Source organism: Jaculus jaculus, chromosome 14 (genome assembly GCF_020740685.1).
Source record: "Jaculus jaculus isolate mJacJac1 chromosome 14, mJacJac1.mat.Y.cur, whole genome shotgun sequence".
In the NCBI taxonomy this organism is placed as follows: domain Eukaryota; kingdom Metazoa; phylum Chordata; class Mammalia; order Rodentia; family Dipodidae; genus Jaculus; species Jaculus jaculus.
This window is the reverse complement of record NC_059115.1, coordinates 69,799,814-69,815,281: the sequence shown is the minus strand read 5'-3', so window position 1 is coordinate 69,815,281 and position 15,468 is coordinate 69,799,814. Positions and strand designations below refer to the sequence as shown.

Sequence of the window (15,468 nt, the reverse complement as noted above, 5' to 3'; positions counted from 1 at the left end):
AACAAAATCAACTTGGGCCTAGGGTGAGTACTTACAAGAAAATGCATCCCTGGTTGCAAAACGTACAATGTGGGCAGAACCCTGAATTATGGCGACACCAGGATGAGGATAATTTAGTCTACAGGCAACTGGAAAACATATTGGGCTTTTGAAGAGAGAAATACCACACACAAGCCTCATTTAACAAATATTTAGTGCACGTCTTTCATGGTTCATGCTGTAGACTAAGTACTTAGATTTTGGAGATGAAGAAGATTTGGCATGCACCTCTTTCTTCTCAACAGAAATGGAAGTCCAGTGGATATAGGAATTATTGAAAATATTTCATAATAGTGCACTTTTAGTCACCGAGAATGATCTGGCCAGTGGAAAGAGGGGAAAAAAAAAAAAGATTTAACAGATACTGATTCAGTCAGCTGAATTTGCAAACAGACAAGAGGTGTGACATGTGGAAAATGGATGAATGAGTCACACAGAAGTTCAAGTTGAGAATCTGGGAGGATAGAAATGAGGCGAGAACAGACATGAGAAGAGAAGCCTTGCCCAAGCCCATCAAAGGCCCTTCCGAGCTCCAGTGGCCGCAGAGCGATGCTCTCCCTTCAGCTCATTGCCGTGTCTTCAAGAACATCAGCATCATGATCACGGAAGGATGGTTATGGAAGGATGCTAGTAAACGATTGTGAATTACCTTTTAAAATTGTTTTCTAAGTTTCCAAACATGAAGATGCACCAGGAAAAACACATGTCTGAAATGCAAGGCACACATACAGCCCTAAAGCAAACATGCCTGTCATTTTAGAGATCTTGGGTTGCACTCACAATCTGTTGTCTTCCCTAGTTACCTGCTTTGTAAAAATTGTGTGTGTGCATGTGTGCGTCTCTCTGTGTGTGTGTGTATGTGTACATGTGCGTACATGCGCATGTGGAGGCCAGAGGTTGATACTGATGCTCTTCCTTGTAAACACTCCTTTTTAAAAATTTATTTATTTATTTATTTAAATTTTATTTTATTTTATTTATTTGAGAGTGACAGACACAGAGAGAAAGACAGATAGAGGGAGAGAGAGAGACGCGCCAGGGCTTCCAGCCTCTGCAAACGAACTCCAGACGCGTGCGCCCCCTTGTGCATCTGGCTAACGTGGGACCTGGGGAACCGAGCCTCGAACCGGGGTCCTTAGGCTTCACAGGCAAGCGCTTAACCGCTAAGCCATCTCTCCAGCCCTAAAAATTTATTTATTGACAGAAAGTCTCTCACTTGAACTACTGGCTGGGTTAGTCTTGCTAGCAAGCTTGACCTGAGGGTCCCCTACCACTGCCTCCCAACTATGGGAAGTACAGCGGGCTTCTATGCCCACCCAGCATTCACACGGGTGCTGAAGATCTGAGCTCAGTGCCCACACTGGTGGGGCAAGTGACTCATCAACTGAGCCATCCCTTAGCCCCCTAGTGGTCTGTTTTTGAGACCAAGAGAAAAGCTCTTTGATAGAATTCTTCATCATTATAAGGAATTAATGACCCATTCAATTTTATTTAAGTATTTATCTATTTATTTGAGAGCGAGAGAGAATGGGCCTACAAGGGACACTTGATACTGGAAACAAACTCCAGACACATGCACCCTGCATGTCTAGCTTTAAGAGGGTACTTGGGAATTGAACCCTGGCCAAGAGGCTTTGAAAACAAGCACTTTTAACCACTGAGTCATCTCTTTAGCCCTTGTTTGGTTATTTTGAATGTCCATCTTCCTGCCAAACTGGAAGCGTCCTGAAGGCAGAGACCATGGCTCTTTTCCCACAGTGGTTCACTGCTATATCCCTGGCACATAGCAGAATTCCTGGCATGGAGGACACATTTCAAAATTGATGAACTAAGACATTTATAATTGAAAAGAGCTTAATGTTTAAATTTCTCCCATGAGCTTTTCCATTTTCACAGGTTAATTATAGAAAGAACAGCAGGAGAAGGAATCATCGGCTGATGAAGAAACCTAGGACATAAAAACCGGGCTTGGGAGGATATCTGACATTCTAGGTACATTTTATATACAAATTTCCCATATTCCTCATTTCTCAGCCCAGTGTGGTTTATGGTCTCCAATATTACCAAATAAATGCTTTACAAGTTCGACATGTTAATTGGAGATGTTAAAATCTGGCACTAAAAAGAATAAACAGCTATTTCTCACATATGGATGCGACCCATTGCATTCATTTTCAGTTGTTATAACAAAATACCTCAGGCTGTATAATGTATAAAGAAAAGAGACTTATTTCAGCCAGGAATTCTGGCTTCTGGTGAGGGTCAGCTTGCTTTTGCAATGCGTTCTTTTGGCAGAGCAAGAAGCACTGCCCACGGGAGAAGTATTGGCCCTTTCAAAGGCCCTGCTTCTCAGCTCGCCACCTTCGCAATGAAACCGCACCGTAAGTTTTGATGACAGCAAACCGCAGCCAAGCCACAGTTCTAACTCACTAAGTGTTTCTTATTACTCAAATCAAAATTAATATGCCCTTTTACTACAGGATATATGTTTTTCTTTTTTTTTTTATGGTTCTCAAGTCTAAATGTCCACATTCCATTTACCAAATGGCTATTCAAGGCTTTCTGTCGAGGAGACAGCAGAGTGCTTGGAGGCATCCGTTTCTCCTTGGTTACTATTTCCCGGGATTCTGGTCTTGAGCATACTGCAGAAGAAACAGGTTGGCTCTCTCTGCGTGTGTTCTAATTCCTCCAGCTTTAGTTTCTGTAAAACCAAAACCTACTTGTGGTAACATTTCCTCCTAAGCTTGGTGGAGGAACCACTCATCTCTTCTCGGGAAGCTACGGCAGATTTTGTTGTCTAATCGCTGGCGTCAGAAATGCTACACACCAGGCAAAGGGATGAAGTGACTGGCTTTTCTACACCTTTTGACTGGCCAACCCTGGTTCTCCTGTCCTGCCTTCCTGATTAAATTATTTGCAGCAGAATCTGGTTTCTATAACCTAGTGCCCTACTCAAGTCGGTGGTTGGTAGAGACAGATCCAGGCAAGAGATCTTTAGGGATGTGGTCATCTGGATTATCTGATTAGCATTTGAGAAAGGGACAAAGCAATATCATGGGGCGACACAGCTACATCACCACTTTGGAACAAGGAGACTCAATGAAGGTCAAATTGTGGCAGGGCAAGTGACTCCTGCGGGGAGGCACTGTGAAGGGTAAAGGGAACTGGGGAGAGACAGCTACCTCTGACAGACCTAAAAGTTTGCAGAGAAAGAAGCACACCAAGCTCAAAACTTTGAATTCAAAGTCATTAGTGATTCTGTGGCATTCAAAACATATTAACAAAACTCCCTGGTAAACTTGAATCCATAGTTATAGTAACTACAATTATCTTTCAGTTAACCAGAAAGTAACAATATCTAACTCCTCATCACAGTGGAGCTTACTACAGTGAGTTTACAAGTGGAACCGAACTGCTGGATTTAATTCTGAGATTCTCACTCTCCATTAGCCTACACCAGACAGGATGAGCTTTTAGGTTTAACAAATGACAACCTTCCCAGCTGTTGGGAAAAGTAGAAAACTCAGCGCTCCTAGAATGTCTTTTCTGGGGTTCCCGCAGCACTGATTACTCGCCCAGAGCCTGTCTGCTAAATGCACTGCTCCATTTCACAGCACTTCATTATCACTGATGACCTTTCCACCATCCCCGCCCCCGCCCCACCACACACTCTATAAACAACCCAAGTCAAAAGCACAGTGATCTTCCGTACATGGCCACTCCCTTTTGCAAGTAGGCTGGTGTCCAGGCTTTAGGTTTTAGATACCCATGATGCAGTGACAGTCATCAAGGCAATTATTTAAGTGCAAGCCCAATGCTTCCCTTTCTGACATTATATTTTCTGATCTTATACAATATATATTTTGCAAAGGACTATTTTATTTTATTTTTATTTTTTAAAAACGAGTGGGAGACAAGGAGAAAGAAAGAGAGAATTGGTGGGCCAGGGCCTCAGTCGCTGAAATCAAACTCCAAACTCTTGCGCCCCCTAGTGTGCATGTGCGATCTTGCACCTGCATCACCTATGAGCTGGCTTACATGGGATCTGGAGAGAGATCGAGGATGGGTCCTTAGGCTTCTCGGGCAAGCATCTCAACCACTAAGCCATCGCTAGCCCCTGGTCTATTTTGATGATGAGGTAAAATGTGTCAAACTGCTTTGTCAATGCAAGAAATTATTTATATATGAGTTGTTATTTTGGGGCTATTACAAGATAAAAGGAGTTGGAACACAAAGGTCTAGATATCAGGCCTAGCTAATGCAATCCATCAGCTGCTGTGAGGCAGAGGGAAGATGTGATAAGCTCTAGAAGATGATTTCTTATTTTGCTATATATCCTCCCCCTAGATTTGTGAAAGTTTAAATAAATAATATAATTCTGAAAGTGCTTTGAAGTCAAGTAATTTTTTTTTTTTTTGAGGTAGGGCCTCATTCTAGTCCAGGCTGACCAGGAATTCACTACGTAGTCTCAGGATGGTTTGAATTCACAGCAATCCTCCTATCTCTACCTCCCAAGTGCTGGGATTAAGGCATGTGTCACCATGCCTGGCTTGTAGTCAAGTAATTTACAAAGTAGATTCTTGTGCTTTTTTCAAATCATTGTATCTGTTATGCATATGGTATGATTTGGTAGTCAATCATGGCCAATCACAGATTAGAAAGAAGTTAATAATTTTACCGGGGTAAGTTTTGGAACTTATTGACTCTTAACATTACTTAATGACTGTTTTACTTACTATTTTACCAAAATAATATTTAATGAACCTGATAAAAGGACAGATATTATTTAAATTAATTCCTAAATTAATTGTAGGTCTCTGTCTTTTTTAATGAGTTCCAAAATACATTCTTCTTCAGCAAAAAAAATCAAACCTCATTAAATATCACAAAGTTAACAGTAAATAAAACTGAGTGAAGAACAGATCTGTCAAAAATCTGCATCTGGGGGCTGGAGATATTGCTTAGTGGTTAAGGCACTTGCCTGCAAAGCCAAAAGACCCAGGTTCAATTCCCTAGTACCCACGTAAGCCAGATGCTCAATGAGGTACATGCATCTGGAGTTCATTTGCAACAGCTGGAGGCCCTGGCATGCCCATTATCACACACACACACTCTCTCTCTTTCTCAAGTAAATAAATATAAAATACTTAAAAAAAAACTGCATCTGTAGTAATCAGCCATTGAGTTCACATTTCTTACCATCTATGATTCTGCCAAGAAGTACTTTAATAGATTATGACCAGTTTTAATTTCCCAAAGCTTGGGCACTACACATAGGAAAACATTAAGTTTTGGAGGATTGGCTTTTTATTGAGACTGTAATATTCTCAGATGGAGAAGCTCAGGTAGAAGATATGTTACTTGATGCGAAGCATTTAGGATTTTCCTTTAAGATGCACTAACATATATGCACTCATATAGAGAATGCTTCCAACACACACAGCCCTCACCTCATAAGCTTTCATAAGATCCCAACAAAATAACTTGCTTGAATTCCTTCCACGTATGTTTTCCACTTTTCCCAGAAAAGTGTTTTTGACATTGTTTTTTTTTTTTTTTTCAGAATTCTAATGTTTCTTTCAAAGTTAACTGTAGGAAAACTCAAAGGACCCCCTCAAAAAATACCCAGCGTTTCTCATACACTGAGTTGGTTCATCCAGGGCATTTTTATTGGCATAGGCAAAGAAATGCCCAGGAGGAAACAGTGAGGGGAAAAGTTGGGACACAAAACTGCACTCAGATTGAGGTAGGTAGTTTAGTTACAATTTATTTGTGTGTGTGTGTGTGTGTGTGTGTGTGTGTGTGTGTGTGTGTGTGTGTGTGTGTGTGTTCATGTGTGTGATGGCGCATGTGGCGACCAGAGGCCAACATCAGGTGACACTTTGAAGCACTATTGTTTTCTGTTTTGGAGATGGAGCCTCCCATTCACCTGGAGCTGACCAAGTAGGCCAGATTAACCCTAGAGATGCTTTTGTCTCCATCTCCCCACTACTGAGATTACAGACTCATGCCAGTCCACCTGGCTTTCCCCCTCTGCTTTCTGCCATCTGAACTCAGATCCTCATGCTAACGTGGCAAGTACTTATTTATTTGAGAGAGGGAGAGAGAGAGAAAAGAATAGGCACATGCAGATATAGAGAGACAGACAGACAGAAAGAAAGAATGGGCCTCTTAGTCACCGCAAACTCCAGATGCATGTGTCACCGTTTGCATCTGGCTTTACATGGATATTGGGGAACTGAACCTGAGTTCTTTGACTTTGCAGACAAGTGCCTTAACTGCCAAGCCATTTCTCCAGCACCAATGAATAAATTTTTAAAGAAATAAAATAAAGTATGTCAATTTCCTTTTGAAATATTCTCTTGTGCTTATTTGTGAGGTTTACAAGTCTAAGATAGCACCATAACAAAAGGAGGGAAACTTCAACATGCAAGTAAAAATCTATGAAATTAATGAATATGGAAAGAAGACCTACCACAGTGAATACATAAATCCTAGAATGACCTATAATACATGACAGGAACTCAGCAAATGCAATGAAAATACATGCTGAAGTTGAACTATTCAGTTAACTGACGTTTTTCATTTGTTCTAGTGACATCACTGGAATGAACAGCAGCTTCTGAGTATGCCCACTGCGACCTGCTAACAACTGAGATCACACTGGCAAAACTTACGTACTATCACATGACAAGGTTTTGATAACACTGATCCTTCTGCCTTTTACATTGCTCCTCATAACACAGCATTTAATCGACTTTCTAAGATGGACAAATGATTCTCAGTAGGGGATTCAGTGTAGGAAATATGTCACATACTATTGAAACATGCAATTTGCCTTGCCCTCTGAGAGGTTTTCCTGTATGAAATTACTCTGCTTTGAATAGAAACTTTTATAAGTATTTAGTGAGTAGGTGTTTCCCAAGCTAATCCAGAAACCTGTTTAACTTCCTGCCCAGTACATGGTCAACCTTCTCTGCTATGCCTGGATAGAACACAGTGACAAGGGTTGGTTATGTCCCAGCACGTGGCAATGTGGAGAGTGTTGTCATTAGCTTTCCTCTCATTGAGCTTCACACTCGATTCCTTCATCAGCATATCAATTCCCACAGCTTTGAGTGACCCATCTCTTTTGCTACAACTCTTCGGACTTCCACACCCATGTGAGCAGCTGCTGGCTTGACTTTTGCAGTTCGATGTCTCATGGGCAACTGAAACTTCACTTGTCTATGTCTGACCTCCTGATTTTGCTCCCACAACTGTTCTGTGCTTGGACCTTTCTTTGTCAACACCAGCAAAGCGTACATGAACCAGTGAGTGGTTCAGGATGTCATGTTCCTCTTCCTTTCTCCCTAACATTCTCGCGAAGTCAACAACTCCAGGGCATATCTTAACTGTATCTGTGCTTCCACGTCCATCTCTCCTCCCTGAATCCCAGCCCTGAGCGTCACTGGTATTGTGTCATCTTTCCATTCACGATCCTCGACAATTTAGTCTCCCAGAAGCAGTTGAAGCGTCCATTAAATATCAAAGTGACCATGCATTGAAACATTCTTCTGCACAGAAACATTCAGTGGATTTCTATGCACCAGAATTTCCTCATCACTTTACAAAGCCCTGATCAATCTGTACCCTTGATATCTCCAATATCACTTCTAATCACTCTGTCATCTCAATACGCACAAGTGTAGTCTTGCGTGAGATTCTTGAGTGTGATGAACTTTTGGCAGCTTTGTACAGCTGTTACTTTTATTACCAGTTAGGAAGTGTTTCAGGCCTGTCATGATGTAATTTTTTTTAAATTTAATTTATTAGTTTTCTTTTCAGCAAATACAGGCAGTTTGGTACCATTGTTTAGGCTCATCCATGATCTACCCCCTCCCATTGGACCCTCCTTGTTGATGTAAATGGGTCGTGCATTGTGGAGTTAGCCCACAGTTATTGGTACGATAAATGTCTCTGCATATCATGACCCAACGTGTGACTCTGACATGATGTAATTTTTATGGTGTCTGTTATTGCCCATTTCTCAGGTTGCACCAGATACCCAAGACCCCAAATCAGATCAACACCTAGTCTGGAACCAGGTCCCCATGATCTTGCAGTTGTAGAGGAGGCACAGGTGGGGCCCCCTTCTCCCCAAATACCCAGGATTTGCTCACTGAAAGCAGAGATGACTGCGCACACAATGATATTTTTGGTGGTGACCACTTTAGGGACATTATTTTCGAATGAATTGTGTGAAGTGGACAGAACATTAAATATTAATGTTGACTGGCATGATCTACAGAGATATTTTCATTCTGCAGAAAATATGCCCAATATAGCCAGAAAATGACCCCCGAGTTTGCATGACTGGAACCTGCATAACGTAAGTTCCTCGAGGGGACTCATGTTACTTTTGTTAAGCGGTTCATGGGGCACACTCAAGCATGTGGCACAGGCTCACACTGCTCCCTAGTACACTGTTTCTCTTGGCATTGCCAACTTATCCTATGAGAGCCAAGTCAGCTCCATGGGCTTCTTATTAGGAGCATATGTTGTGCCCTGACCACTTTACCATAATTGAAACATGTGGATGCATTAACAAAAATGAAGAACTCATGTAATATTGCCTTCTTAATAAACCTTAGGAATGACTTGCAGCTCAATAATTTAATACCAGTTTTAAACAATACAGGAAGTAGAAGGACACTACTGGGCAAGGGAATGAATGAGTAATCATGGATTAAGACATGACCCTCACAGACACATACATTTGGTATTGCTCCTAATTGAATAAGATCTTAAGCACAACAGTTATTAAATCAGAAAATATGTTCAGAGGAATCTTTCTCACCGTCATTGCATTTAAAGCAGCGAGAGCTTATTGTGCTTGCCTAACGGAACCGTGGCACAATTGCTTTTCTTTTCCCATAGCATGTCAAACAAAGGAATAGAATTTATTGCTTAAAAAAATAGACTATCTAAAAGTCAGGATATGAATAATTTACTGATGTGCTTTTAATACATATCTGCTAGTAGTTATAATTGCTGCCATAAACTAAAGATGACAAAGAAAAATTATAACATATGTTTGATGTGAGAGTTTTACAAGTAAAGTATTATTTTGACTAAGCTAATACTTACCAGAATCTGTACTCCAAGGAAGGAGTGTCACAAAGCATCAGAATGAAAATTTCTTTGTCACTGAAATGAATTTAATAAAAAAAAATTATGCCCACTATTGTGCTTAGAATAACAAATAATGGTGATAAATGTTGTTATAGAATCTAGTCAAAGTGTCACTTCTCTCCCCTGGGGGTGGATAGACACTAGTAAAATGGATAAGTCATTGTCAGAAGAGCTCACCACTGTATAAAACACACACTCATTTTATGCTTAGTAAGAAACAAAGGTGACACTGAAGAAAAAGAAGCCCGAGTTTTATAAGAGCTAGTTGGAAGACTGGGAGCCCACATGTGCTTAAGGAATGGCGGATGAAAATTTAGGTTTTCTTTCCGAAGAAGAATGTTTATTCTAAGGATGTATAATCAATCAGCTGCTGAGGGAGTTTGTTTTGTTTTGCTCTTTCACTGTGTTCTAAGCTGGCTCTCAAGTTGAAATCCTCCTGTCTCAGCCTCTCTACTGCTGGAATTGCAGGCACACACCAACATACCCAGATGACTTCTGCAGTTTGATTCAGTAAGGGGTATGGGAACTGAAGGGAGGAAGGGGAAGAGAAAAAGATCATGTACGCTATCATCTTCCTCCTTACAGGTCAAATATTACAACAAAAAGCTCTTGAGAGTCAAGGGCTCAAATTCACTTCCAAAGAATTCCACTGCAGTCACTGGAAAAGAAAAGGGAACAGCCAAGAATTTGTGCTACTGGAAAACCTTTGTGTGTGTTAAGATGTACCGAATTCTAAAGCCTCGGTTGCAATGCCTCCAAAGTTTTGGCATTAACTGCCTTGCTCTCCTGCTTCTAATTTATTTAATGGCATCTTCTTTAATTACAGAATGATAAATTTGAATTGCCAGTTTTACTTTCCTCATCAAACTCAAATGTGAGACACTCACAATGCTGATTCTAAAGATTAGCTCATTTCTCTGCCAAAAAGAAAAAAAAGAAAGCCAGCACGGCTCTTATGGGTTCAGTACTGCCCATTCTGTTTCATAACAGTTGCCTCCTAAGGGACAGCACCCTCACTTAAGAAAAATAATCTCCCAGCCTAGTGCCAAGCCTCTTTTGAGGAGCTTTGAATTACTGCCCATTAATACGAACAAAGTTAGTTGAAGCAGAGGCTTGAGATGAACAAATCATATAATAAATATAATATATATAATATAATAATATAATAAATATAATATATTACATTAATATATAATTATATATAATATATATCTATATATTATATAATTATATATAATAATATATTAATATATAATATAATAAATATAATAAATTAGGCTAAAAATGTACCTGAAAATTTAAAGTAATACCACACAGAAAATGAAAACCATGACATAATTGCCTCTAGATGCACAAGAACTAAATATCTGAAATGCAAAATAGTAGTTATCAAAGGACCTTACTCTGAGGGAAATAATAATTTTTGTCTCTATACAAATATTTCTCCTTTGTAAAAAGAAAGTCTTAGCTCACTTCTTGACCTCCTGTCTGGTTCCCAGCTACTCATTAATGATCACCTAATGGTGGTGCCCTGTATCGTAAGGCATTCATTGAGCCAGTAGCACAGCGCAAGGAGCAGGCAGAGGGAAAGAGCTTGAGGACATGGTCCTCCTTCTGCAACTGGACACAGTTGCTCAGCCACGGCTGCCGAACCTTCACCCTGTCCTCTCCCAAGCGAAATAGATCAAAGCTTAGTTAAATGCTGCGTAGAAACAGAGTACTCGAGAGCAGAACGAACATTCGAGCAACACTTCTAGCTACTTCTTTCTGCTCTCTGGGAGAAGGGGAACCACCAGGTGACGTCTCCTCAAGTAGGCAGCCACCCAAATGACGAGTCCTCATTCCACCAAGGGCATATGTGAGCCAGAGAAGTCGCCTCACAGCCTCCTTCACAGCTCAAGAAGACACGGGCGATATGGCTTCCAGTTAGGGGCCAGGTTTAGAAAAAAAAATAGTTCATAGTACTGAGAATCGACAACTGGGATCACCTGAATTTCAAGAGCTTTCTCACATCATAGGAAATCATTGAGTGGGAAAAAAAAGCTACTTATAGCAGGTGTTCTGTTTTCATTAAGTAGAAACTTTGGGTATATTGTGTGTTGATACAATCATTTCCCCCCCTCCCTGCTCCCATTCCATCGAGGGCCCTCCTTACATATGTCTTCCCAAAGAACTTACTTTAGCAAACCATCAAGATACCCAAATATCCATTTAATAATGTACTATTCACAATAGCCAAGATATGGAATTAGCCTAGATGTCCATCAACAAGTAAATGGATGAATATAATACACTGCATATAGATACAATGGAGTTATAATTAATCATAAAGAAAAATAAATTATGTAATTTGTAGGAAAACAGATGGAACTTGAGGTCATTGTGCTAAGTAAAATAAACCCGGCTCATACAAGGAATCCAGATATGATTATATCATACCATATTATATCCTATTATTAATCATATTACTATAGGAAAGCAAAAGGGGGGTATTTAGTTAGAGGGAAGGAACAAACTGGAGGAGAAAACAAGAGAAGGAAGTAAGGTGTGAATATGGAGCAAAGTATATGCTATGCACATATCAAGATATCATTATGAACCCCATTATTTTGTATGTCAAATTTAAAGAAAATTACAGGATACTCCATTAAATTAGAATTTTAGATAGTTTTTTTGGTTTAAGCATTTTCTATGAGATATTTGTGAAATGTTTATACTAAAAAGACTATTCATTGTTTATCTCCAGTTCTAATTTAACTGGGACTCATGCATTCTGTTTGGCAGTGGGAATTTTTAAATGAACCTGAGGTAGCAGAATTTTAAAAGGAACTTCTTTCCCCTTTCCCTGCCTCAGTGGGACTGCAAGGACCCCATGAGCAAATGAAGCCAGCAGACTCTGATGTTCCACACACGTTAGGACTCTGTTAAGGTCCCCTCCCATGTCTGTGTCTTGTGGCAGCTGGCAAACAGAGAACAGCTCTGCATCATGCTGCTTCGGCACAGTCAATCCTTTGTCATCAAGAAGCATGCCCAAGCAACTCATGGTCTAACCTACTTAGCAGCAAATAACCTGTTGTGATGCCCACACAAGTGCAATAGTGGCACACAGCCATGGTGGGGAACCAACTGCTCTTGATTTGGTTAGCTGATCCCCTCAGTGGTATGAGATCCATAGCTGGAGCTGGGAAACAAGTCAGAACCATATCCAAATATTAGCCCATCCTCCAATATCAAGCTACCACCAATCATGGGCTACAAGAGGGCCTACACCTATTGAATTCTCTATTAAAAAAGTAAGCGCTATCTCATTTGTCCTGGTGCTAACTTATTCTCCGTTGGAGAATCTGCTTCTTTTTTTCAGATAGATGTAGATCCTAAGGAGAGAGCCACCCCATCATACCTCAAAAGGGCCCCTAGCTGAAACTAAGAAAAATTGGAGAAACAAGCAAGGGTGCTGATTTCCTGATGAACCGGATGCCAGCACAAAGGGGAAGGAGACCAACACAGAGAAAAATCAACTCCTACCAAATCAGAGAGCCAGAGCCTCAGAGGCCCCAACACCTCAGCACTGAAGCAGACCAAAAATGAATCCAACATGGCCCAGGGAAATTTTGCAGAAGAGGGGGCGGAAAGAACGTCAGAACCACATGTTGGGTCATGAAATGCAGAGACATTTATCTTACCCATAACTGTGGGCTAACTCCACAATGCATGACCCATATACCTCAACAAGGAGGGGCCAGTGGGGAGGTGGGTAGGTCATGGATGAGCCTAATAATGGTACCAAACTGACTGTATTTGCCGAATACATAGCTAATTAATAAAAAAAATTTTTAAAAAGAAGCAAGCACAAGTAACTCCACAGTCTTCCCCCAAAGTTGTCAATTCATGCCTGCTATTATTTAACTTTGGGACCTAGCTTGGCAAAGACGATTTGTGAATATTGAATTGTATCCCACCAAAAATTAATGTTGAATCCTAACCACTGGTACCTGAGGATGTGGCCTAACTGAGGGAAAGAGCTGTAGATATAAATAGCTAAACTAAGGCAACACTGGAGTAGAGCATCCCATAATATGCCATGACTAGTATCCTGATCATAAAAGGGGAAATCTAGACACTTAGACACACTCCCAAGGAGGATTCCACTATAAGTAATGCGTTTGCATATAATACTGAGGTAATACTGTCTGTAATTTGGGGAAAACAGGAAGAAGGTTGTTTTCTAAGTCATTCCTATGAAGTTTTGGAATAAGATTTGGCACTTTCTGAGTAAGCCTTACTGTAGAATTAGGTTTACTCTAAACAATTTAAACATGTAATTCTCAAAATGTGGCCACCTAATCTATCTTCATCATTTGCTACTATAGTAATGTCCTGGGCTCCAAGTCATTCAGACTTTTGGGAGATGGAATTCAGAAATTTTCCAAGTGAGATTTTTAAAATCCATATTAAGAGCCTGGTTCAAGGCCCAATTCTCCAGGACCCATGTTAGCCAGATGCACAAGGGTGCGCATGCATCTGGAGTTCGTTTGCAGTGGCTGGAGGCCTTGGAGCGCCTATTCTCTCTCCCTCTCTCTATCTGCCTCTTTCTCTTTCTGCCTGTCACTCTCAAATAAATAAATAAAAATTCAAAAAAATATTTAAAATACATATTAAAATATAAACTTTCATATGAGTTAAAGTACTTTGGTAGTTATGTAAATCTCTAAATATTATTTGGCCATTCTGGGTTGTTTTGTTTTTTACAAATTAGATTCTGCTTTTCTTATCCTCTATCTTAAGATGCAAAGTTGCCATCCTGCAGCCATTCTGAGAATCCTCTGTCCAAAGCCCAGTGGGCTCTGTGGGTATGGCATACAAGTATAAAATTAGTAATGTTCAAAGGGTTATGATGGCCAGTTTGCTCCAAGGCCCCAGGTTAAACTTATGATGGTGGATGTAGTTTCAATGTACGATTTATAAACACATGAAGTTTCATTTGGCAAAGGCAGATGTCAGTTGAGCCTGATTTTCAGCAATAGGAGAAATTGTGTGTGTGTGTGTTTTCTTCATTAAAATCTGGCCATTCAATATTTAATTGAAAATTATTATTTTTTAACAAGGAAATTCATTTTTATAGTTCTTTCTTTGCCTCAGAAATTTATAACAGCAAAGTAAAATGTGGCAAAGAACATTTCCAACACTAAAACTTAGTCAAGTTGTTATTTAAAAAGCAATGGATCTATTTTGTCACAAAATAATGTATTTGGGAATGTGCCATATTTTTACAAGCAAATAAAGGAAATAAAACAATACATTGTAGAAGTGTAGAGCAAAGCTAGGCATGAGAAAATTCTTTCCAGATATTACCAACAGCATACGAAACAAAAATGTCTTCCATAACTTGAAATAATAGACCTTAATTCCTCCAAAAACGTAGACTCTATAGAGTCACATGCTTTAATCAGACATTAACATTAGCTCTTAATGCATTTATACTTAAAATATTATTAATGCATCTTTCAAAATATCTTCCCTGCAGGCATATTTTGCTAACATGAAACTTTATAAATATTGTGGGTAGAAACACATTTAAGAAAAAGATACCAGGGCAAATCAGATCATGATAATTAAGTTATCAGCAAGCTTGAAATTATACTTCATAGGTTCTTGCAAGGTTTACAAACATATAATCCAGGTAAAATCTGTGCTATCAAAATAACAACCACAAATTTTCAACATATATTTGAAGAAATGTTCAACATGCTTAGCCGTCAGGGAATTGCAAATGATAGCCGCTGAGATTTCATCTCATCCCACTCAGAATGGCTATCATCAAGAAAAGAAGTGACCACAAATGCTAGCAGAGACGTAGGAAAAGAGGAACCCTCATTCGTTGCTGTGAGAGTAAGCTAAGACAGTCATTATGGAAATCAGTATGGAGGTTTCTCAAAAAATTAAAGAAACAGATTTACCACATGACCTCTCTGAAGAACTTCTGGGCATACAGCTGGAGAAGTCTAAATCCTGCCGTAGACACTTTCATAGCCATGCTCATTGCTGTTCTATTTACAATAGCGAGGAAATGGATGGGGAAACGTGACTTGCATACAGACATAGATACAATGGCACTTTATGTAGTAGTAAAGGAAATGAAATTATGAAATGGATGGATCTGGAAAGTTTTATATTAAGTGAGGTGACCCAGACTCAGAAAAAAATTGCATGTTATCTCTGATATGCAGATTCTAACTGTTAATGCTTGTACGGATG

General features: G+C 39.8%; 1 protein-coding gene across 9 annotated transcripts in view; it reads right to left on the bottom strand.

The window, feature by feature from the left end:
* Mctp1 (multiple C2 and transmembrane domain containing 1) overlaps positions 1 to 15,468 on the bottom strand; it is a 427,275-nt gene that overhangs the window by 326,789 nt on the left and 85,018 nt on the right. The window lies entirely within an intron of this gene.